General features: G+C 44.1%; 2 long non-coding RNA genes across 4 annotated transcripts; one reads left to right on the forward strand and one right to left on the reverse strand.

Moving 5' to 3' along the window:
* Positions 1 to 1,282: 1,282 nt before the first annotated feature.
* Positions 1,283 to 3,001, forward strand: LOC125514414 (uncharacterized). 2 transcript variants are annotated; one of them, XR_015608631.1, is made up of 4 exons: positions 1,283 to 1,670; positions 1,764 to 1,905; positions 2,610 to 2,671; positions 2,866 to 3,001. It is a non-coding gene; the product is annotated as an uncharacterized LOC125514414 (long non-coding RNA). The 2 variants fall into 2 exon arrangements; XR_007286434.2 differs by having other exon boundaries at positions 1,284 to 1,905.
* Positions 3,002 to 3,665: 664 nt separating this feature from the next.
* LOC125514413 (uncharacterized) lies at positions 3,666 to 7,718 on the reverse strand. Of its 2 annotated transcripts, XR_015608630.1 has the most exons (3): positions 6,307 to 7,718; positions 5,103 to 5,303; positions 3,666 to 3,726 (listed from the first exon to the last, which is right to left on the reverse strand). It is a non-coding gene; the product is annotated as an uncharacterized LOC125514413 (long non-coding RNA). The 2 variants fall into 2 exon arrangements; XR_015608629.1 differs by lacking the exon at positions 3,666 to 3,726 and having other exon boundaries at positions 5,087 to 5,303.
* Between the last annotated feature and the right edge of the window lie 15,035 nt (positions 7,719 to 22,753).

The following is a 22,753-nucleotide window of genomic DNA, read 5'->3' on the forward strand; positions in this document are numbered from 1 at the left end:
TGAATCTAGTATTTTTACTACAGAACACTAAGCATCTTACAGAATGAACAAACCAATTATTCCATGGATTGAGCATTGAATAGCACGTGCATATGTAGTAAATAGATTATCATTTTTACTACATGTTACATAGGACATTACCACTAATTGTTCACGCAGGCTTTCACAGTAAAGAGACCAGTAAGTTTTATTATATATTACATCAGACATTACTATCAATTTACGACCATGCCTATATACTTCCTTCATCTAAGTGTATAAGTCACCTTACGAAAACCAAATAATTTCAAAACACTATGGCGTGAAAGAGTAGTACTAGTTGCATGCATATTAATTAGACCCCATCTATTAATTGAAGGACCAATGCATGCAATTTCTACGGGACGCTATTGGTATTTGAAGAGGTCTTCTAATTAATAGCACGTTTTTAGTTGAGAAAAGAATAATGTGATTGACTTCATCCGCCATTCAATTATTTTTTCTAGTCCAATCTCTTTGCGCCTAGGTTACGGTGCACCTTCTAAGAGCAAGTATAATAAGTCCTACTCAGCAGGCTACAAGACTTGCCACGTCACAAAAATCCTACATGGAAGAGAGAGAAGTGAGGAGAGAGAGCTAGTCGCCCGCCTATATGCATGTTACGAGGCGCAATAGCTGGCTTGCAGCCCGAGCTGCTGCCTGTAAACCAGCGCTTTGCCATTCCTCCCAATCCCAGCATGCAAAGATTAATACTTAAATCTAACCCAACAGCTAACCTATAGCTGTCCTATTATATGGTGTTGGCTGTATGAAGATTATAGATGACATGGACATGACTATAGAACCGGCCGCTGCCTCTCTTATTAACCATGCTCTAAGATGCCTAATTCACCTAGATGGAGGGAGTAGTAATGAAGTTAACATTTTTACTACATGTCACACGGGCTATTACTATCAATTTATGACCATGCATCTATAGTGCTCCCTCCATCACAGTTTAGAAGGCACAGTTAAATTTGCATGTGTTTCCATAATAGACAAGGTTTAAGGCGCATTGCATTTATTTTTAGTAGCTAATTGGTACTCCGATATATTATTTCTATATGCATGTGTAGTGTGAATGTTATTTTTTAGCCCATCTCAGAACCAATAGATAACCACCGAGGTCCCAGAGAATTTCTAAGCACGTCTTCTAAACCGTGACGGAAAAAGTAATGAAGTTAACACTTTTTACTACATGTCACATAGGCTATTATGATCGAGTGGGAAGAGAAGCACGAGGATACGCATATATATAGTAAATGTGCCCGTTGCAACGGGAGAAACAAATTCTAGCATGCATTAATGAAACAAATTCTAGCACAGCAAATAATCAATCCCAAGGCGGTCACTCTGTTTTATTGGTGTCCAAAAAAAAAATCTAAATTAGCTAGAAGATTGCCTCATCCCTTCCTAGGAGAATGTATCCTGTGCACCGGATGAATTGGTGCAACGAATGTGCCGACTGATTCTGGGCCACTGATGAAGAACAGACGGGTTGGATCTTAGTATAAGGTGGCAGCCGGTACATTTCACACAATGGACCTTGTAAAGTCATTCAACTACACAAGCAGTCCTTCCAAGATCCCATCGTCTTCTTCCCTTCGCTCTTCTCCCTTCTGTACCTGTACACCGAGGATTTGCAAGCTAGGGTTAGCGATTTGCTTCATCGCCTCTCTCCTCCACCTCCCCCTCTGCTGGGCCACTCTGACCTTCTCCCTACTGTATTTTGTACCTAATTCCAGCTCTGTACAAGCGCCCCCTCTCCCCTGAAACGACCGCGCCACCGACGAGCGCTTACATGTAGCGCCGCCGTGCTGTAGGTCTGGGCAACATTGACCCAGCCATCGCAAAGCCGGCCATCTTCTGCAGCTTAAAGTATCCAGGGTATGATCTCTTATTGAGTTATCCAAATATTATGTTTCCTCCCATCTGTCAATTTCCCCCAATTGCAGCAATGGTGTAGCAAACAGGCAAAGAGATGTGCTCGTTGTTCCCATACTTAATTCGTAAACAATTTTCATATCTCCTGCAGACTATAAAGTAAGATTTGTGCATGAATGTTATGACTTGTATGTGAAAAAGCGAGTTAGCATACATGTCTGGAGTAGAATATACTTTGAAGTGTCTTATTTTGATTCACTTTGTTGATCGTAAAATGAAACTGCACTTTAATGTCCAATTGAACTTTCTGAATTCATTACTAGTTCTTCTTATTCATGCCTTTTTTCTTTGTTGCAATCCACATTCAAACAATTCTTTAAAATAACAATACTGATCTAGCGTACATGCCTGGAATCATCTCACAAATTTTTGATACATGTAATTGTAGTACATGTGAATTTTACTTGTAGATGTACTCTGACCGACCTGTGCCTATGGCTATTGCTATTTTTGTTCAACTGTTTCTGAACTAAGCCTGATGCTCGCAACCGAGAAATCACACTTTCAGGTTTCATTCTAATAAATGAAAGCAAGGGGTGTATCCCTTTTCTCTACAAGAAAATATGATTCTTCACTTGATTTATAACAATTTCAGGTTAGTTGTAGTCCCCTTCTTTTAATTTTTTCTGTACCTCATGTACTTGCAGGAATGAAGAGCAGACATTAAGGTCAAGATCTGGAACAAGAATATATTTTGTAATGGCAGCAAGTAAGAATATATTTTTTGCAATCAACACTCACCAATGGTTTTAGGAGTAAGAGCCATGATCTGGTACACAAATCTTAAGCAGTGTCACTGAAATGGTCTTTAGCATAAAGTTTATTCTTACCCAATCAGATAATTTGGTTGACCTCTCATATTGGATATGCTTCTAAAAATAGATGATGTTCCTATTTTTTCAGGTACTGTCTGGATGTTCAGCTGCAAGCTCATTTATAGTTACTTTGTCTCTTCTAGCCAGCCAAGATATCTCTGTCAGATGATGAGGGGAGCTGCTAATTCAGGATATATTGGCATCTGAAACGTAATGTATCTCTTGTAGTAAAGTTATTGACAACAGAACATGGTGGACCTTCTGTTCAAGAGTTGTGTAGAACAAGCTATCCTTATGAAATATGTGCGTCATATATATGTACACAATGAGTGAATCCGACTGTGTATACGACAGTGGTGTACAAGAAATTTAAATATGGTACTGTCAAGTTTTCTACGAGACAATTGTAGCCTGGATGAAATTACTTTAGTGCATCTTGAAGCCTTAGTGCAACTTCTCCAGTGATTATGACACTTGATATGTAATTATTAACACTGTCATACAAACACACCTCTTAATTTTGTCATATAAATAAGCATATTTGGATATTATCATTCTTTTCCATGTAATGGCCAGATTGCAGATTTGTTAGTTAACAATAAGCTAAAGCATCCTTTGCAAAAAAAAGAGAAAAGGCAGCTGTGCATTTACATAACTTATGAACACTCTTTCTATTCACCTAAAAAATGAGTCGATCGGTCCCTAACCGTAGCTTGCAGATAGCCTCAGAGGTACAGAGTGGAACAGAGCAAACGGAAGGAGACTATGGAAGAATCTTGGAGGGACTACATGCGCAGTTGAATAACTTTACAAGGTTCATTATGCAAAATGTACCAGCTGGCACCTACTGCTAACATCCAGCCCGTCTGCTCTCTATCCCGTGGTCCAGATTCTCTCGGTGCATCCGTTGCATCAGTGGAGCCGGTGCACTGGATATGTTCTCCCCTTCCTAGGTGTATTCCAGTGAACTTGATTAACTGATTGGGTACTTCCTATGCTAACCAACATCCAAAATTATAGGGCCAAAACGATGAACTATTCATTTTAGATCAATTCATTTTTCAATGATTTTAAATAGAATGGTTGTGATTAAAACAATATAAATAGGTCGACGGGAAATACTTGGCACAAATGACCCTTAGGGCGCATTTGTACATCAGGCACCGAGGCATGGGATTGCATCAAGGACCCTCGGCAAACCTCATCGATCCCTTTTGTAGAAAGTAAAAAAAAATACCAGAAACAATTGTGTGTGCCCAATTCGGTGGACAGATTGCTAAACAGGTATATACCGGCTACACAAGAATTTTCTTCGGTGTCATGTGAAAGTACAATTCGTTGGGTCATAACTGCAATTTCTCATCATATTTTCTATTACTGGTTGCTGTAAACTCAAAATACTGGATTTCAAAAGGAAAGACCATCCATATTCTTAGAGATGAAGATAACTTACACAATAACAGTTACATGAAAATTTGATATGGTTTTCTTTACATGTAAAAATCACAAATCTGGGTCCTTGTTGAGTATAAAATAAAAATAATGTAATTCAGTTCTTGTACAACTCAAGTACTTTGTACATACTTGATGGCCGGGAAGAGTTCTTAATTCTGATTAAGAAACCAGTATACATTCTATTAGCATTAATAGAAGAATGTATGGAGATGGTATATGCTAAACTGTCAAATATATAATATAATCAGAACCTAGGCATTATGCCTTCGCTTAATACAGAGGGCAGAAGGATTAGCTATACAATGAAGATAATTTGATATTTAGTGTGTGTTATGAAGAAACTACGGACAACGAACAATGTGTATCCTCTTCATGAGAAATATCATATAGATTTCATTGGCTATATTTAGATTTCATATTGCGAGGTTAATTAATCTAAGATCCATGTTTAATTCATGCATGCATCATCTTAAGTCGTATATTACCTTAAATTGTAGAGGCCACGGGCTAACAACACTATACAAAGTTGCTCCGTACTTGTATGCCACACACCATGGTCAGATCAAACGAATGCATGAGCTAGAGCAACATACATATGTGTGGAGCAAGCACCAAACATCTATCTCTGAAGTTCATAAGTGGTTTTACCAAAACCCGCCAAAACATATAACACATAAGCTTTTACCAAAACCAATCGTTATACAACCATAATTACAATTTATTTATGTCTGCCTGTTAGCTTGTGATACACATCGACACACAACATGAAAAACATGATCACCAAGAAGAGCTGTGTATACGCCGGACAAATTAAACTATGCAACCATCGGCATATAGTAAGGAGAAGCAATTCATGATTTTAAAATTTACCTCAGATGAACAGCATGGAAACAACCGTGCAACTAAAATATCAATCACCGCATGCATGGCCCAGGTTCCGGTGTAGCAATTCTTCTTTCTGTGTTGTTAAACAGGCAATCAATCTATGGTGATTTTGGCATGTGCATCTGAGTGTCACTTTTCCTGGATAAAAGCAACACACATTTTTTCTCACCTCGATCATCTGGTTTTCTGAAAAAATGCCGAGAATACATTTAAGCGCATCAATGATAGTCCATATCGATAAATCAGGTCATATGGACTTGTCTAGAAACAAAAACATGAATTCTTATACGAACATACAGATGGAATTTTGAACCGACACTTAAGTAAGTGTAATATAAACTTTGAGAGGAATTACTACTTCAAATGCCACATGTATCACAATTAACATAGACTATCTTCAGTGTTGAAATTTCTTGAGAAGGGAAAACTGTACTCTAAATTAACATCAAAGCCATTATATATATATAGTATGGCAATCTTGGATGTCTGTACTTTAAGGAGACATGCTAAGCAATATTACATTATTCCTATTGTGGGGAACATATTCATGATTTGAAACAAAGATCGTCTATCACTGGGAAAGTAACCACCTTATATCTAGTATAGAGCAACTGTTCAGTTGAGCACAAACAGAAAAGCTTGAATTCCATAGTGTCATGATTAGCAGAAACAACATGCACCTATCTTGTGGACTGAACACAAAGAAAACAAGGACCCTATTTATTAAAAAGTAGAAACAAATACTAAATACTTCTTCCTATGGTCAAATAATTATTACCTCTATTGTCATAGATATGTGTGAACTAACTTTCCAAGTACTAACAAGGTAGCGAATACTAAATACATCTCCAGAGATGAACCATGTTAGCACACTACATTCATTTAAATCGACCCCTGCAATATTCAAGGATTGCTCCCAAAATTAACTTTGCTAGATACAAAAAATTCTTCTACAATCAGCTATTGTGGACCTTCCGTGGGTATCCATTGGAATCTCATGAATGCATCCTACAGAGATGTATTATCAAGTTCTATGGTGCTGATGAAAGCGGCATGGGAGGTTTGAAGTGTTGCTGTAGCATTCCTCACAAAGGCCAAACCCAATTACTTTATAGGCAATCCTTGCATTTGACCAAAGTAATTCAAGATATGGGAACTAAACCAAGGATACATTGGTGCTTATAAATACCTCCCACTTGGATTGCGCGTGGTCGTTTGGATCAGTTCTGATGAAGCAGTGTCCTCGCCGTCCTTGTAGAGAAGGGTATGGGTGGAGGAGCTGGCTTCCATGGACAGCACACACTCGGTCGCCGGGGTGGCGCCCAGCCGGACCATCTCCGGACGACGCAGGGAGATGGGGAGCGGCAGTGCGACGGGTCTGTTTTCCTGGATTGGGCGCTCCATGTGGGGCGTTGAGGAGCAGAGAGCCACTGGGTCTTGAGCCAGTGGAGGGTCTGGACTAAATCCCCTAAATTTCTCCACACAAAAAACATAATAACATCAGCACATAATTCAACTTGATCTCAAATCCACATGCCCTGGACAACAAATCCATTTTAAGTACACATAATTAAAAGTTGCAAATAGTTTTGTAGTTCTGCTAAAAAGCAAGTTGGAAACTATTATTAGTGAAATATTTCAGCACCTACTCAATGTTTATATCCATTTAAGTATCTAGTTTGTTAGACAAAAAATATGCAAGCAACATCATGAACAACTCTTCATAACTTAATTTTCCTAGATACATTGGACTGTACACCATGTTCACTTTTGAAACAAATTACACCAGGCTGCCTAATACACCAAAGAAAAACCTGAAAAAATAAAGATCAATTCCTCATAAGCATAACATCAAACATGTGGTGGGTGGCATATCAAGAACAGAGGCACACATTTATTTGGAAGAATGCAGTTTCCAATCCATGAGAGAGACACAGAGAGACAGGAAGAGACATAGAGATCCTGATGGAGAGGAGAAGTAGCATCAGCCGTGACCATCATTACAGAGCGAGAGAGAGGGAGAGAGAGATGAGAGGCCGCTCCTGCCATTCGAGGCGATTGTGTAGGAGACGATGGGCAAGGGGAGGCGAAGTGGCGCGTGGCGGTGGTTGAAAGCCTATAGGTGTAGGCAGGCGGAGCGGCGCACTGGGAAGGTGGCTCCGCACGGCGGCGATCGATGAGCAGGAGCTGAAGCGGGTGGCGGTGCTAGATGGCTGGGAGAAGGTGGCGTATTGGAGGACGGGGTCGTGTAGTGTGTGGATTCTTTTTTCTTTTTGGACTAACCTACCAACAGGAGCTCAGATTGGCCGCACCCATGGCAGTCCGCCGTGGCTGCCGGCGCCACTTGCCGGACCCTGAGGTAGGAGACGTGCGAGTGGACAGCCGGGCGAGATGTGGCCGCACGCGGCCAGTGCATCGGGAGGAGCAGGTGGTCTGCGATGCATCGAGGGGAGCTGGGGGCATTGGAGGACGATGGGGGAGGAGGATGAAGAGGGCGTGGCTAAGCAGCATCGACGGGGCCATCGACGATGGTTGGGGCGGAGCAGCATCGACGGGGCCATCCCGCGGCGGGCGACTATGCGGCCTGAATTGGGGATAGGCGAGGGCATGTGACTAACAGGAAAACGAACCGGTACGTTTACTTATGGATAGCAGTGATGGGAGTGCGGGTTGAATACAAATAAGTAGAAGGACTATTTTGTAAAAAGTGCGCAACGGTGAACCCCACTCACCCCGTGCTTTATTATTATTAGGGAAAAGATATATACACACAATATATATACGTTACAATATATACAATATATATACAAATTGTACACAGATACAATATATATTCTAACACCCTCCCTCAATCTTAACTGTGGCCCAACAAGTTAAGATTGCGCCTACAACCTTCAAATAGAGGCTGCGGTAGAGGCTTCGTGAAGATGTGAGCAAGTTAATCTTTGAAGGAGATGAATTTGATATGAAGAAGCTTCTGTGCAACACGTTCCCTCACAAAGTGATAGTCAACTTCGATGTGCTTGGTACGAGCACAGAAAACTGGATTAGATGAAAGATATGTCACACCAATATTATCACACCATAGAACCGGTGGCTGCTCTTGAGATACTCCCAACTCTCTCAACAGAGGCTGTACCCAAATGAGCTCAGCCGTGGCATTGGCAACCGCCTTGTATTCTGCTTCAGTGCTACTCCGAGATACTATGGCCTGCTTGCGCGCACTCCAGGTGATCAAGTTGCAACCAAAGAAGACATCATAGCCCCCCGTTGATCGCCTATCATCCAGGCTCCCAGCCCAATCTGCATCAGAGAACGCCGAGAGAGCACTCGAGGAGGTAGACCAAAGATGCAAGCCATAGGAGACAGTATGAGAGAGATAACATAGTATACGCTTCACAGCTGGACATCTCCTATGCGGTAAACCAACAGGTACATAGTAACCTCAGGACGCTGGAACATGAACAGAGACGTGTCAGCAGTGGACGGAGCAAATCCAAGACGTCGAAGAACCGAGCCAAGTCAGACATTCCATGCACGAGGAGTCTGCTTAAGTCCATAAAGCACATTAACAAGACGACACAAATGATGTGGACGAGCAGGATCAACAAAACCTGGAGTCCTGGAGGTTGCCGCATGTAAACCTCTTCCTCCAAGACCCCATGAAGAAAAGCATTCTGAACATCAAGCTAACGCAGAGATCACCCTTTGGTAACAACCAAGGACAGAAGCATCCGAATGGTGGTAGGTTTCACAACTGGACTGAAGGTATCCTCATAATCAAGACCATACCGTTGTTTAAACACTTTGGCCACCAACTGAAGGAAAAATGCCCGAGAGGCAATAATAAAGTTGTTATTTATATTTCCTTATATCATGATAAATGTTTATTATTCATGCTAGAATTGTATTAACCGGAAACTTAGTACATGTGTGAATACATAGACAAACAGAGTGTCCCTAGTATGCCTCTACTTGACTAGCTCGTCAATCAAAGATGGTTGAGTTTCCTAACCATAAACATGTGTTGTCATTTGATGAATGGGATCACATCATTAGAGAATGATGTGATGGACAAGACACATCCGTTAGCTTAGCATTATGACCTTTAGTTTTATTGTTATTGCTTTCTTCATGACTTATACATATTCCTCTGACTATGAGATTATGCAACTCTTGAATACCGGAGGAACACTTTGTGTGCTATCAAACATCACAACGTAACTGAGTGATTATAATGATGCTCTACAGGTGTCTCCGAAGGTGTTTGTTGAGTTGGCATAGATCAAGATTAGGATTTGTCACTCCGAGTATCGGAGAGGTATCTCTAGGCCCTCTCGGTAATGCACACCACTATAAGCCTTGCAAGCAATGTAACTAATGAGTTAGTTGCAGGATGATGCATTACGGAACAAGTAAAGAGACTTGCCGGTAACGATATTGAACTAGGTATGATGATACCGATGATCGAATCTCGGGCAAGTAACATACCAATGACAAAGGGAATGACATATGTTGTTATGCAGTTTGACCGATAAAGATCTTCGTAGAATATGTAGGAGCCACTATGAGCATCCAAGTTCCACTATTGGTAATTGACCGGAGTTGTGTCTCGGCCATGTCTACATAGTTCTCGAACCCGTAGGGTCAGCACGCTTAACGTTTGATGACGATTTATATTATGAGTTATGTGTTTTGCTGACCGAAGTTTGTTCGGAGTTCCGGATGATATCACGGACATGACTAGGAGTCTCGAAATGGTCGAGAGGTGAAGATTCATATATTGGAAGGTTGTATTCGGACATCAGAATAGTTCCGAGTGATTCGGGTATTTTACCGGAGTACCGAGGGGTTACCGGACCCTCCCGGGGAAGTATTGGGCCAATATGGGCCTAAGGGAGAGAGAGGGAAGCCAACGGGAGGTGGCCGTGCGCCCCCTCCTTGGGAGTCCGAATAGGACAAGGAGGAGGGGGCGGCACCCCCCTTCTCTTTCCCTCCCCCTCTCCTTCTTATTCCCTCTGGTGGAAGAAAGGAAAGGGGGGGGGGGCGAATCCTACTTGGACTAGGGCTCCAAGTAGGACTCCCTCCATGGCGCGCCCCTCCTAGCCGCCGGCCTCTCTCCCCCTCCTTTGTATACGGGGTCAGGGGGCACCCCAAAGGGAGACCAAGATTTGTCTTAGCTGTGTGCGGTGCCCCCCTCCACAGTTTACCACCTCGGTCATATTGTCGTAGTGCTTTGGCGAAGCCCTGTGCGGATCACATCACCAACACCGTCGCCACGCCATAGTGTTGACAGAACTCTCCCTCGACCCTCTACTGGATCAAGAGCTTGAGGGACGTCATCGTGCTGAACGTGTGCTGAACATGGAGGTGCCGTACGTTCGGTACTTGGATCGGTTGGATCGTGAAGACGTTCGACTACATCAACCGCGTTACATAACGCTTCCGCTTTCGGTCCAATAGGGTACGTGGACACACTCTCCCATCTCGTTGCTGTGCTTCTCCTAGATAGATCTTGCGTGATCGTAGGAATTTTTTTTGAAATTGCATGCTACGTTCCCCAACAGTGGCATCCGAGCCAGGTCTATGAGTAGATAATATGCACGAGTAGAACACAAAGAGTTGTGGGCGATAATAGTCATACTGCTTACCACCAACGTGTTACTTTGATTCGGCGGTATTGTTGGATGAAGCGGCCCAGACCGACATTACATGACCACGTTCATGAGACTGGTTCTACCGACGTGCTTCGCACATAGGTGGCTAGCGAGTGTCTGTTTCTCCAACTTCAGTTGAATTGAGTTTAAATACGGTCGATCCTTGTTGAAGGTTAAAACATCACACTTGACGAAAAATCGTTGTGGTTTTGGTGCGTAGGTAAGAACGGTTCTTGCTAGAAGCCCGTAGCAGCCACGTAAAACTTGCAACAACAAAGTAGAGGACGTCTAACTTGTTTTTGCAGGGCATGTTGTGATGTGATATAAATTGTTGTATGAGATGATCATGTTTTGTAGAAGTTATCGGCAACTGGCAGGAGCCTTATGGTTGTCTCTTTATTGTATTAAATGCAATCGCCATGTAATTTCTTTACTTTATCACTAAGCGGTAGCGATAGTCGTGGAAGCAATAGTTGGCGAGACGACAACGATGCTACGATGGAGATCAAGTTGTCAAGCCGGTGACGATTGAGATATCATGATGATGCTTTGGAGATGGAGATCAAAGGCACAAGATGATGATAGCCATATCATGTCACATATTTTGATTGCATGTGATGTTTATCGTTTATGTATCTTATTTTGCTTAGTATGTCTGTAGCATTTATCACTACAAAAAAAGACACATCCGTGACATTTTGGGCCGAACGAATTTTTTTCCTCTCATACTTACGACACTTCTATGACGATAATTGTGACAAAACCCAGTATCATCATAGATGTGGTGGGGTCCTACTTCTATGACAAAAAATCATGACAAAAATGGGCTTTTCGTCCTGGGCGGGCTGGAGACGCAGCTGCATGACATTCTTTGGGCCGTCCATGACAGAAAAAACTATGGTAGAAGCGAGGGCGAGGAAAATATCGGGGAGTTACCGATTACGTTGGGTGGTCGGGGGCCGAGCGATGCGCGTTTCTCCCGTACGTATGCGCGCGTGTGTGAGGCGTTGCGCTCTAACTGAACCCGAGCGAGGCATTGGGCTCTAACTGAACCCGAGCGATTGCACTGCAGGCTACGCGTTACTGAACCCGAGCGATCGATCGATCCCTTGCTGTCAACTGAACCCGAGTGATTCCTTTGCTACTACTGCTAACTGAAGCCGATCGATGCTGCCTCTGGATGAAGCGTGAGCGTTGTTGGGGGGGGGGGTGGATGAACAGCTCCCGGTGGGGGGTTGGATGAACAGCACCCCGTGGTAGAAGAGGCCATTGCCGTTGGATGAACAGTATCCCGATCGATTGAGCCGGTGGATGAACAAGACCCCGTGGAGGGGTGGATGAACAGGACCCCGTGGAGGGCTGGTTGAACAGTAGCCGGTGAAGGGCTGGATGAACAGTAGCCCATGGAGGGTTGGTTGAACAGGACCCCGTGAAGAGGGCTGGTTAAACAGTAGCCGGTGGAGGAGCGCGCGGTGGAGGCTGGATGAACATGAGCCCATGGATGAACAATCGTAGGTGGGAGGCCGGAGGAGGTCGGCGGTGGATGAACAATAGCCCGTGGAGGCTGGAGGAGGTCGACGGTGGAGATGAACAGTATCCCGTGGAGTCCCGTTTTGCGGTATGCCTCACCCCTCCCGATGAACAGGACCCCCGTTTCGACCATAGCGCACAAGTCTGTTTCCTCTATTTTGCGGTACGCCACACCCCTCCCGATCAACATGACCCCATTTCCACCATAGGAGGTCCGTTTCCTCCGTTTTGCGGTACGCCACACCCCTCTCGATGAACAGGATCCCGTTTAGACCGTGCCGGTCGAACACAAGGCCGTTTCCTCCGTTCTGCGGTACGCCAGGCCTTATTTTCATTAGCTGTTCCATCCAAGCTGATTGGCTCCCGATGAATAGCACGCGTTCCATTGCCTCCCGATGAACACGACGCATTCCGTTGCGTCCCCATGAACACGACGACGGTGCAGCTTCTCCGTTCCAACCCAGCCATGTACACGAGCCATGGCCGTATGTATGCGCGAGTAGGCGTTCGAGACCCCGCCCGTATGTATGTACATGGCCGTATTTACTTCCTTGCACCCTGGCCGCTGTACGTACGTGTACATGCTACGTGCGCGCCTCTACTACGACACGTGTGCGCCTCTACTACGACACGTGCACGCCTCTATATCGACCAGTATGTACGTACACGTTCTCGACCAGAATGACAACACTACGTACGCTTCGACTAGGTGGGTCCCGACTGTCAGGCACTTTCTTGCATGCGAAGATGTAGCTGATGGGTCCCAGCAGTCAGCGGGGTGAATCATTTTTTTCGCGAAATACGGTGGCCCGTATGGTGGTTCCCTGCTGTCAGGTGGAGGAATCATTATTTTCCTCGTAATAAGGAGGCACTTTCTTGTTGCGGCCATGGACCCAGCTGCCAGCCTCTCCACGTACAGTAATCTTCCGATGGAAGTCGTTCGTTGACCACATTGACCACGCCACGTCGAGAGCACCAAGGTGGTGGATGACGGCGAGGCCTAGGAAGGGGATAACGCGGAGCCAGGGAAGACGCGGCAGTGGATGCCCATGCAGAGAGGAGTATGAGGGTTCACTGGTTTGGCTGCGGTGTGAGGATGCCGTCGCCGCAGGGCCTGGCCAGCGGTGGGGTGGTAGGGGCGGTGAGGCCTCCGCGGCAGCACAACTGGCCACGGGAGGCAGGAGCAGGCGACACGACCGGCGGTGCTTTGGGCGGCTGGAGCAAGAAGACCAGAGGTTGAAGAATCATGATGGCCGTTGGATGGACATCGTACGGTCACTGCAGCTAGAATCGTTTATATTGACTAAATTGACAAAGCCCTTGGCACGCGTCAACTTAGTAGGCTCACAGGTCAGCCTCCGAAACGGTGCGCCCCAGATATCAGGGGGAGGAATCATTTTTTGGGCGGCTGAAACTAGAATATCCGAGATTGAAGAAGAAGCACAACATCTGTTGGATGGACATTCAACGGACACTGCTGTTAGAACCGTGTGTTGACTACAAGTTGAGAAAGCCTTGCATACGCGTCAAACTTACTTTTTTTAGGGGACGCGTCAACTTAGTAGGCCCACAAGTGTGTGGCAGAGAATTTATAGCCCATTTGTGATTTGTAAGAATGTACAGCCCATTTTTGAATTCTAATGGAATTTACTACAACACATTTATAGTTTGTTAAAAGTACAACCCATTTTCTAGCTAGGACAACGATTAATAATTTCAACCAACCGTTCAAAACAGAATTCAATAAAATTTCCCATATTTTGATGGGATCCGAAATATTTTTATCCCGAAATTTCTAGTCAGATTAAATACAATTTCAATATAAATTTGTATTACGGAAAAATCCAATGAAACATTGCGCGTGCAACAATTAATGAAATTAAAATTTCCAAAATCCAAAAGTAATATTTTATAAACTAATTATGTGTTTGATGCATTTTTTTATAGTTACTGCCCATTTTTTATAATTACATCCCATTTACTATTTATTAAAGCCCATTTTCTTGTTAAGCCTAATGCATCCCTCCTCCTAGGAAAGATTTGCAGCCCATCGGGACGGAGAATAACAATTTCACCCGGATTGTGTACAACCGTCGGCCTAGTTGCATTGCTGATGTTGAAAAAAGGCCTGTGTAGTACAGTATAACCTTACATGGCTACTCAGCCCATACAACGACACCGGAAAGGCCTAAACAGGGCTTCTGTACAACCTTTTGAAGTCACTGAGCTCAATTAATAACTCAAGAAAAAAGTTAGAGTATAGTGGAACCTAATTAAAAGCTGTCATGAGCGAAGAAATAATTAAACGGGTCCCACTTGTGCGTGTGTGTGTGAGAGAGAGAGAGACCCATCGGTCGATGCTCGTAAATACATCTTTCAACCATATGCATTGATGATGCTTAGTAAAAACTTTTATAGTTAACACAATCATATAGAACATCATAGCACACTGAACCTGCATACAAAAATTTAACGCAGGTGACACAATCAAGGTGGAAGCAGTGGATCGCTATGGGTAGGGCTATGTTGAAACCAACGAACTCGTACATAACGATTCATCGTCTTTATCAATGACGGGGAAATATCTTGAATGATGTGTGATAACCCACAAGTATAGGGGATCGCAATAGTTTTCGATAAGTAAGAGTGTCGAACCCAACGAGGAGCTAAAGGCAGAACAAATATTCCCTCAAGTTCTATCTACGACCGATACAACTCTACGCACGCTTGATGTTCGCTTTACCTAGAACAAGTATGAAACTAGAAGTACTTTGTAGGTGTGATAGGATAGGTTTGCAAGATAATAAAGAGAGCGTAAATAAAAAGTAGGGGCTGTCTAGATAAAGACACAACTAAATTAGTTTTAGTAGAGAGCTTTTTGTTACGAGAAAGTTATTTGTCCCTAGGCAATCGATAACTAGACAGGTAATCATTACTGCAATTCTATTTGAGGGAGAGGCATAAGCTAACATACTTTCTCTACTTGGATCATATGCACTTATGATTGAAACTCTAGCAAGTATCCACAACTACTAAAGATCATTAAGGTAAACCCCAACCATAACAGTGAAGTATCAAGTCCTCTTTATCCCATATGCAAACAACCTACTTACTCGGGTCTGTGCTTCTGTCACTCACGCCACCCACCATAAGCAAATCATGAACATATTGCAAACCCTACAACGGGAATCCCTCACGCTTGCGCGACACGGAGAGCACCATAGGACAACACCAATAATAAACATGCAACTCAAACCAATCATGATCATCAAATAGCTCATAGGACAAAATGGATCTACTCAAACATCATAGGATAGCCATACATCATTGGGAAATAATATATAGCGTTGAGCACCATGTTTAAGTAGAGATTACATCGGGTAAAAGAGGGGTTACACCGCTGCATAGAGGGGGGAAGAGTTGGTGATGATGGTGGTGAAGATTGCGGTGATGATGATGGTCCCCGGTGGCGCTCCGGCGCCACCGGAAGCGAGGGGGAGAGAGCCCCCTCCTTCTTCTTCTTCCTTGACCTCCTCCCTAGATGGGAGAAGTGTTTCCCGTCTGGTACTTGGACTCCATGGCATGGGAGAGGCGAGAGCCCCTCCGAGATTGGATCTGTCTCTCTGTCTCTCTCTGTTTCTGCGTTTCCAGATTCTTCCCTTTCACCGTTTCTTATATTCCCGGAGATCCGTAACTCCGATTGGGCTGAAATTTAACACGATCTCTATCTGGATATTAGCTTTCTTTCGGCGAAAGAAGGGCACCAACTACCTTACGGGGTGGTCACGAGGGTCAGGGGCGTACCCAGGGGGTGGGGCGTGCTACGTCTTGAGCTTGCGTTGGTTTTCCCCGAAGAGGAAGGGATGATGCAGCAGAGTAGCGTAAGTATTTCCCTCAGTTTTTGAGAACCAAGGTATCAATCCAGTAGGAGCCCACGCTCAAGTCCCTCGTACCTGCACAAAGCGATAGCTACTCGCAACCAACGCGATTAGGGGTTGTCAAGCCCTTCACGGTCACTTACGAGAGTGAGATCTGATAGATATAATATTTTTGGTATTTTTGGTATAAAGATGCAAAGTAAAAAGTAAAGGCAAAGTAAATAGCAAAACAAGATTAAAGTGATGGAGATTGATATGACGAGAATAGACCCGGGGGCCATAGGTTTCACTAGTGCTTCTCTCAAGAGCATAAGTATTCTATGGTGGGTGAACAAATTACTGTTCAGCAATTGATAGAATTGAGCATAATTATGAGAATATCTAGGCATGATCATGTATATAGGCATCACGTCCGTGACAAGTAGATCGAAACGATTCTGCATCTACTACTATTACTCCACTCATCGACCGCTATCCAGCATGCATCTAGAGTATTAAGTTAAAAACAGAGTAACTCCTTAAGCATGATGACATGATGTAGAGAGATAAATTCATGCAATATGAAATAAACCCCATCTTGTTATCCTCGATGGCAACGATACAATACGTGCCTTGCTGCCCATTCTATCACTGGGTAAGGACACCGCAATATCGAACCCAAAGCTAAGCACTTCTCCCATGGCAAGAACTACCAATCTAGTTGGCCAAACCAAATGGATAATTCGAAGAGACTTGCAAAGATAACCAATCATACATAAAAGAATTCAGAGAAGATTCAAATATTATTCATAGATAGACTTGATCATAAACCCACAATTCATCGGTCTCAACAAACACACCGCAAAAAGAAGATTACATCGAATAGATCTCCACAAGAGAGGGGGAGAACTTTGTATTGAGATTCAAAGAGAGAGAAGAAGCCATCTAGCTACTAACTATGGACCCGAAGGTCTGAGGTAAACTACTCACACTTCATCGGAGGGGCTATGATGATGTAGAAGCCCTCCGTGATGACGGCCCTCTTCCGGCGGAGCTCCGGAACAGGCCTCAAGATGGGATCTCGTGGATACAGAAAGTTGCGGCGGTGGAATTAGGTTTTTGGCTCCTCTCTGATCATTTGGGGGTACGTGTGTATATATAGGAGGAAGAAGTACGCCGGAGGAGCAACGAGGGGCCCATGAGGCAGGGGGCACGCCCCCACCCTCGTGACCGCCTCTTTTGTTCCTTGGAGCAGGGTCCAAGTCTCCTGGATCATGTTCGGTGAGAAAATCACGTTCCCGAAGATTTTATTCCGTTTGGACTCCGTTTGATATTCCGTTTCTTCGAAACACTAAAATAGGCAAAAAACAGCAATTCTGGGCTGGGCCTCTGGTTAATAGGTTAGTCCAAAAATAATATAAAAGTGGAAAATAAAGCCCAATATAGTCCAAAACAGTAGATAATATAGCATGGAGCAATCAAAAATTATAGATACGTTGGAGACGTATCAGGCATCCCCAAGCTTAATTCCTGCTCCTCCTCGAGTAGGTAAATGATAAAAAGAGAATTTTTTATGCGGAGTGCTACTTGGCATAATTTCAATGCAAATCTTCTTAATTGTGGTATGAATATTCAGATTAGAAAGATTCAAGACAAAGGTTTTTAGTGACATAGAAAATAATAATACTTCAAGCATACTAACAAAGCAATTATGTCTTCTCAAAATAACATGGCCAAAGAAAGTTATCCCTACAAAATCATATAGTCTGGCTATGCTCCATCTTCCCCACACAAAGTATTTAAATCATGCACAACCCCGATGAGAAGCCAAGCAATTGTTTCATACTCTAACTTTTTCAATCTTCACGCAATACATGAGCGTGAGCCATGGATATAACATTATAGGTGGAATAGAATGGTGGTTGTGGAGAAGACAAAAAGGAGAAGATAGTCTCACATCAACTAGGTGTATCAACGGGCTATGGAGATGCCCATCAATAGATATCAATGTGAGTGAGTAGGGATTGCCATGCAACGGATGCACTAGAGCTATAAGTATATGAAAGCTCAAAAAGAAACTAAGTGGGTGTGCATCCAACTTGCTTGCTCATGAAGACCTAGGGCAATTTGAGGAAGCCCATCATTGGAATATACAAGCCAAGTTCTATAATGAAAGATTCCCACTAGTATATGAAAGTGATAACATGAGAGACTCTCTACTATGAAGATCATGGTGCTACTTTGAAGCACAAGTGTGGTAAAAGGATAGTAACATTGTCCCTTCTCTCTTTTTCTCTCATTTTTTATATGTGGCCTTTCTCTTTTTTATGGCCTTTCTATTTTTTTATTTGGGCTTTTTTGGCCTCTTTTATTTTTATTTTTCGTCCGGAGTCTCATCCCGACTTGTGGGGGAATCATAGTCTCCATCATTCTTTCCTCACTGGGACAATGCTCTAATAATGATAATCATCACACTTTTATTTTTCTTACAACTCATCAATTACAACTCGATACTTAGAACAAAATATGACTCTATATGAATGCCTCCGGCGGTGTACCGGGATATGCAATATGACAATGATGGAGTGTGTCATAATAAACGGAACGATGGAAAGTTGCATGGCAATATATCTCAGAATGGCTATGGAAATGCCATAGTAGGTAGGTATGGTGGCTGTTTTGAGGAAGGTATATGGTAGGTGTATGATATCGGCGAAAGGTGCGCGGTATTATAGAGGCTAGCAAAGGTGGAAGGGTGAGAGTGCGTATGATCCATGGACTCAACATTAGTCATAAAGAACTCATATACTTATTGCAAAAATCTAGAAGTTATCAAAGCAAAGTACTACGCACATGCTCCTAGGGGGATAGATTGGTAGGAAAAGACCATCGCTCGTCCCCGACCGCCACTCATAAGGAAGACAATCAATAAATAAATCATGCTCCGACTTCATCACATAACGGTTCACCATACGTGCATGCTACGGGAATCACAAACTTCAACACAAGTATTCTTTAAATTCACAACTACTCAACTAGCATGACTTTAATATTATCACCTCCATATCTCAAAAATTATCATGCTTCAATCTTTTCTTAGTATTCAACACACTCAAAAGAAAGTTTCACAAATCTTGAATACCAAGCATATTATTATTAGGCAAATTACCATGCTATTAAGAGACTCTCAAATTAATTCAAGTGAAGCATGAGAGATCAATAGTTTCTTTAAAATGAATCCACCACCGTGCTCTAAAAGATCTAAGTGAGGAACATAGAGCAAAATTATCTAGCTCAAAAGATATAAGTGAAGCACATAGAGCAAAATTATCTAGCTCATAGGATATAAGTGAAGCACATAGAGTATTCTATCAAATTTTAATTCATGTATGGCTCTCTCAAAAGGTTTGTACAACAAGGATGATTGTGGTATACTAGCAAACAAGACACAAATAATACAAGACGCTCCAAGCAAAACACATATCATGTTGGTGAATAAAAATATAGCTCCAAGTAAATTACCGATGGAAGTGGACGAAAAGAGGGGATGCCTTCCGGGGCATCCCCAAGCTTTGACTTTTTGGTGTCCTTGGATTATCTTGGGGGTGCCATGGGCATCCCCAATCTTAGGCTCTTGCCACTCTGTTACGGCATATCTCTCTCAAGGTAGTTTTGGTGATTGATGACAACATGTTTGTGGACTAATCATGTGCTTTGAATAGTTCATAGATTCACCCCTGGCATGAGACGTTTTCTTCCCTTCGGAGTGTCTTTCAAGACGGTGTAGCTCTTTCGTTTCTCTCTCGGTGGACTAGTTGCGTAGAGGGCACCGTACTATCAAGAGGGGGTCCGCTAGGGTATTGCATGGGTGGAATCAACACGTACACATCAGCTTCTCACCCTCCGAGCTTGTCCATTCCATTGAAGAGATCTCTCCGTTTTTCTTTGTCTTGTCTGGGTCCCAGCGGTAGTACCGCGCAACCCAGCTGTAGTACCGCTGAGGAGCCACAAGCGGCAGTACCGCTCCACAGTGGTAGTACCGCCCGTGACTCCATAGCAGTAGTACCGCTGGGGTGCCTGGCACCACCGCCTCGTCCTCAGCCTCTTTTGAGAGATTCTCTCTCTCTCTCTCTTCAGTGTCCCAGCGGTAGTACCGCACTACCAGTGGTAGTACGGCCGAAGGGTCACAAGCGGTAGTTCCGCTCCACAGCGGTAGTACCGCTCGTGACCCCGCTGCCGTAGTACCGTTGGGCTGTCTGGCTCCTACCGCCTCGACTCGAGGGGTCTTTTTCTCGTGTCGGGTTTTGCGGCACTAGTTGCGGTTGTAGAGGCGGTACTACCATTTCAGGAGCGGTAGTACCGCCCCTACCACCACGGTAGTACCGCGTTGGGTCCTATTCCCTACTAGTCTCCTCTACGCGGCAGTGCCGCTGGCTAGTGCGGCAGTACCGCTGACCTAGCGGTAGTACCGCCCCCTCTTAGCGGTAGTACCGCCCTGTGCAGGGCTGGTTGGTGAGGGGCAACAGTTGGATTGTTGCCCCCACTATAAAAAGGGGTCCCCTTCTTCCCTTTGACCTACCTCTTCCCCCTCAAGCTCCATTTATTGCTCAAGCCCCATTAAATGCTCCAAGCTCCATTTTCGCCCGATCTATCTCTCTAGCCAATCAAACTTGTTGATTTGCTCGGGAGTGGTTGAGAAGGCCCCGATCTACACTTCCACCAAGGGATTTTTGATTCCCCCACTCATCCCTAGCGGATCTTGTTACTCTTGGGTGTTTGAGCACCCTAGACGGTTGAGGTCACCACGGAGCCATAGTCCATTGTGGTGAAGCTTCGTGGTTTTGTTGGGAGCCTCCGATTAAGTTGTGGAGATTGCCCCAACCTTGTTTGTAAAGGTTCGGTTGCCGCCTTCAAGGGCACCAATAGTGGAATCACGACATCTCGCATTGTGTGAGGGCGTGAGGAGAATACGGTGGCCCTAGTGGCTTCTTGGGGAGCATTGTGCCTCCACACCGCTCTAACGGAGACGTACTTCCCCTCAAAAGGAAGGAACTTCGGTAACACATCCTCGTCTTCACCGGATCCACTCTTGGTTATCTCTTACCTTTACTTGTGCAAGCTCTTTAGTGTTACTTCTCTTGCTTGCTTGTATGCTTGTTGTTATTGCATCATATAGGTTGCTCACCTAGTTGCACATCTAGACAACCTACTTTGATGCAAAGTAATTTGGTAAAGAAAAGTAAAAATTGGTAGTTGCCTATTCACCCCCCTCTAGTCAACCATATCGATCCTTTCAATTGGTATCAGAGCCTCGTCTCTTTATTAAGGACTTTACCGTCCAAAGAGTATGGTTGATACCGTAGACGGTGTGGAGGAACACTCCGGTGTGAATCCGATCTCGTCTACGGGCGATGGGGGAACCTCGGTCTCTCATGAGGAGTTCAATGTGGCCTTGGAGACATTGAAAACCTCCATGATGACCGAAGTTGAAAGCATGTTTACTAAATTTCTTGAGGGGCTTAAACTATCCACCGCACCGTTGAAAGTGGGTGACCCCGCCAACAAGGTGACGGATGCTATCCCCGACATGGGTAGTGAAAAGGCTCCTTCTTCTAGTGGTAAGAATGGCACCGGCATCTTTGCCCATGTGGAACCACCACTTGTTTATGGTGGACCGGTTCCTTCCACTCATTTGAATCATGCCGGTCCTCCCCCTAAGATTGTGAAAAATGAGGACTTTGATTCTTGGGTTTACCGCTTTAAACGTCATTTAAATCATGTGAACACTAACCTTTGGAGAATCATTGAAGAAGGTTTCTATCCACATGATCCAAGCAACTTCACTCCTCGAGAAGCCGCGGACAATCAATTCAATGAGAATGCTCTCTTCATCATTCAAGATGCAATTCCACCCGAAGACCTACCTCATCTTCGTCCCTTCGCCTTGGCCAAAGATGCATGTCATTGTGTTGTCTCTCTCTACCGGGGAAGCGCAAGCATTCAACGCTCCAACTATGAAGTGGTACAAGATGAGGCCGATGATTTTGCAATGAAAGAAGATGAAGAACCTCGTGAGCTTTATCGGAGAGTAACCAAACTCGCGGTCTCACTACGAGATCATGGGAGCAAGGACACGGATGACAATTGGATCAAGCGAAAATTCCTCAAGGCAGTGATGCCCTATCACAAGGCCATGTCCTCTGTCATTCGTCAAAGACCGGACTTCCACACTTTGACCTCAAGCGAAGTGTTGGATGAGTTTGTGGCCATGAACATTTTGGACAAGACCGCCGACAATGCGGTGCTTCGCTCTCAAAGGGCAAAGATGCCTAACCTTGCATTGAAGGCCAAGCTCACCGTTGAAGAAGAAGAAGAGGAAGAAGAGGAGAGCAACCCCGAAGATACGAAGTATGCATATCATGAACACATGGCACTTGCTTCAAGGCAATTTTGGAGCAAAAAAAACTCGAGGCCAAACTTTAGCAAAAACAACTCAAGTGGCACGAAGAGCAAGCAACGTGTAAGTACTTGCTACAATTGCGGCAACGTGAGTCATTTTGTTGCGGAATGCCCATATGAGAAGAGGGAATAC

This window comes from Triticum urartu, chromosome 6A (assembly GCF_056163025.1).
Source record: "Triticum urartu cultivar PI428250 chromosome 6A, HENAU_Tu73, whole genome shotgun sequence".
In the NCBI taxonomy this organism is placed as follows: Eukaryota; Viridiplantae; Streptophyta; class Magnoliopsida; order Poales; family Poaceae; genus Triticum; species Triticum urartu.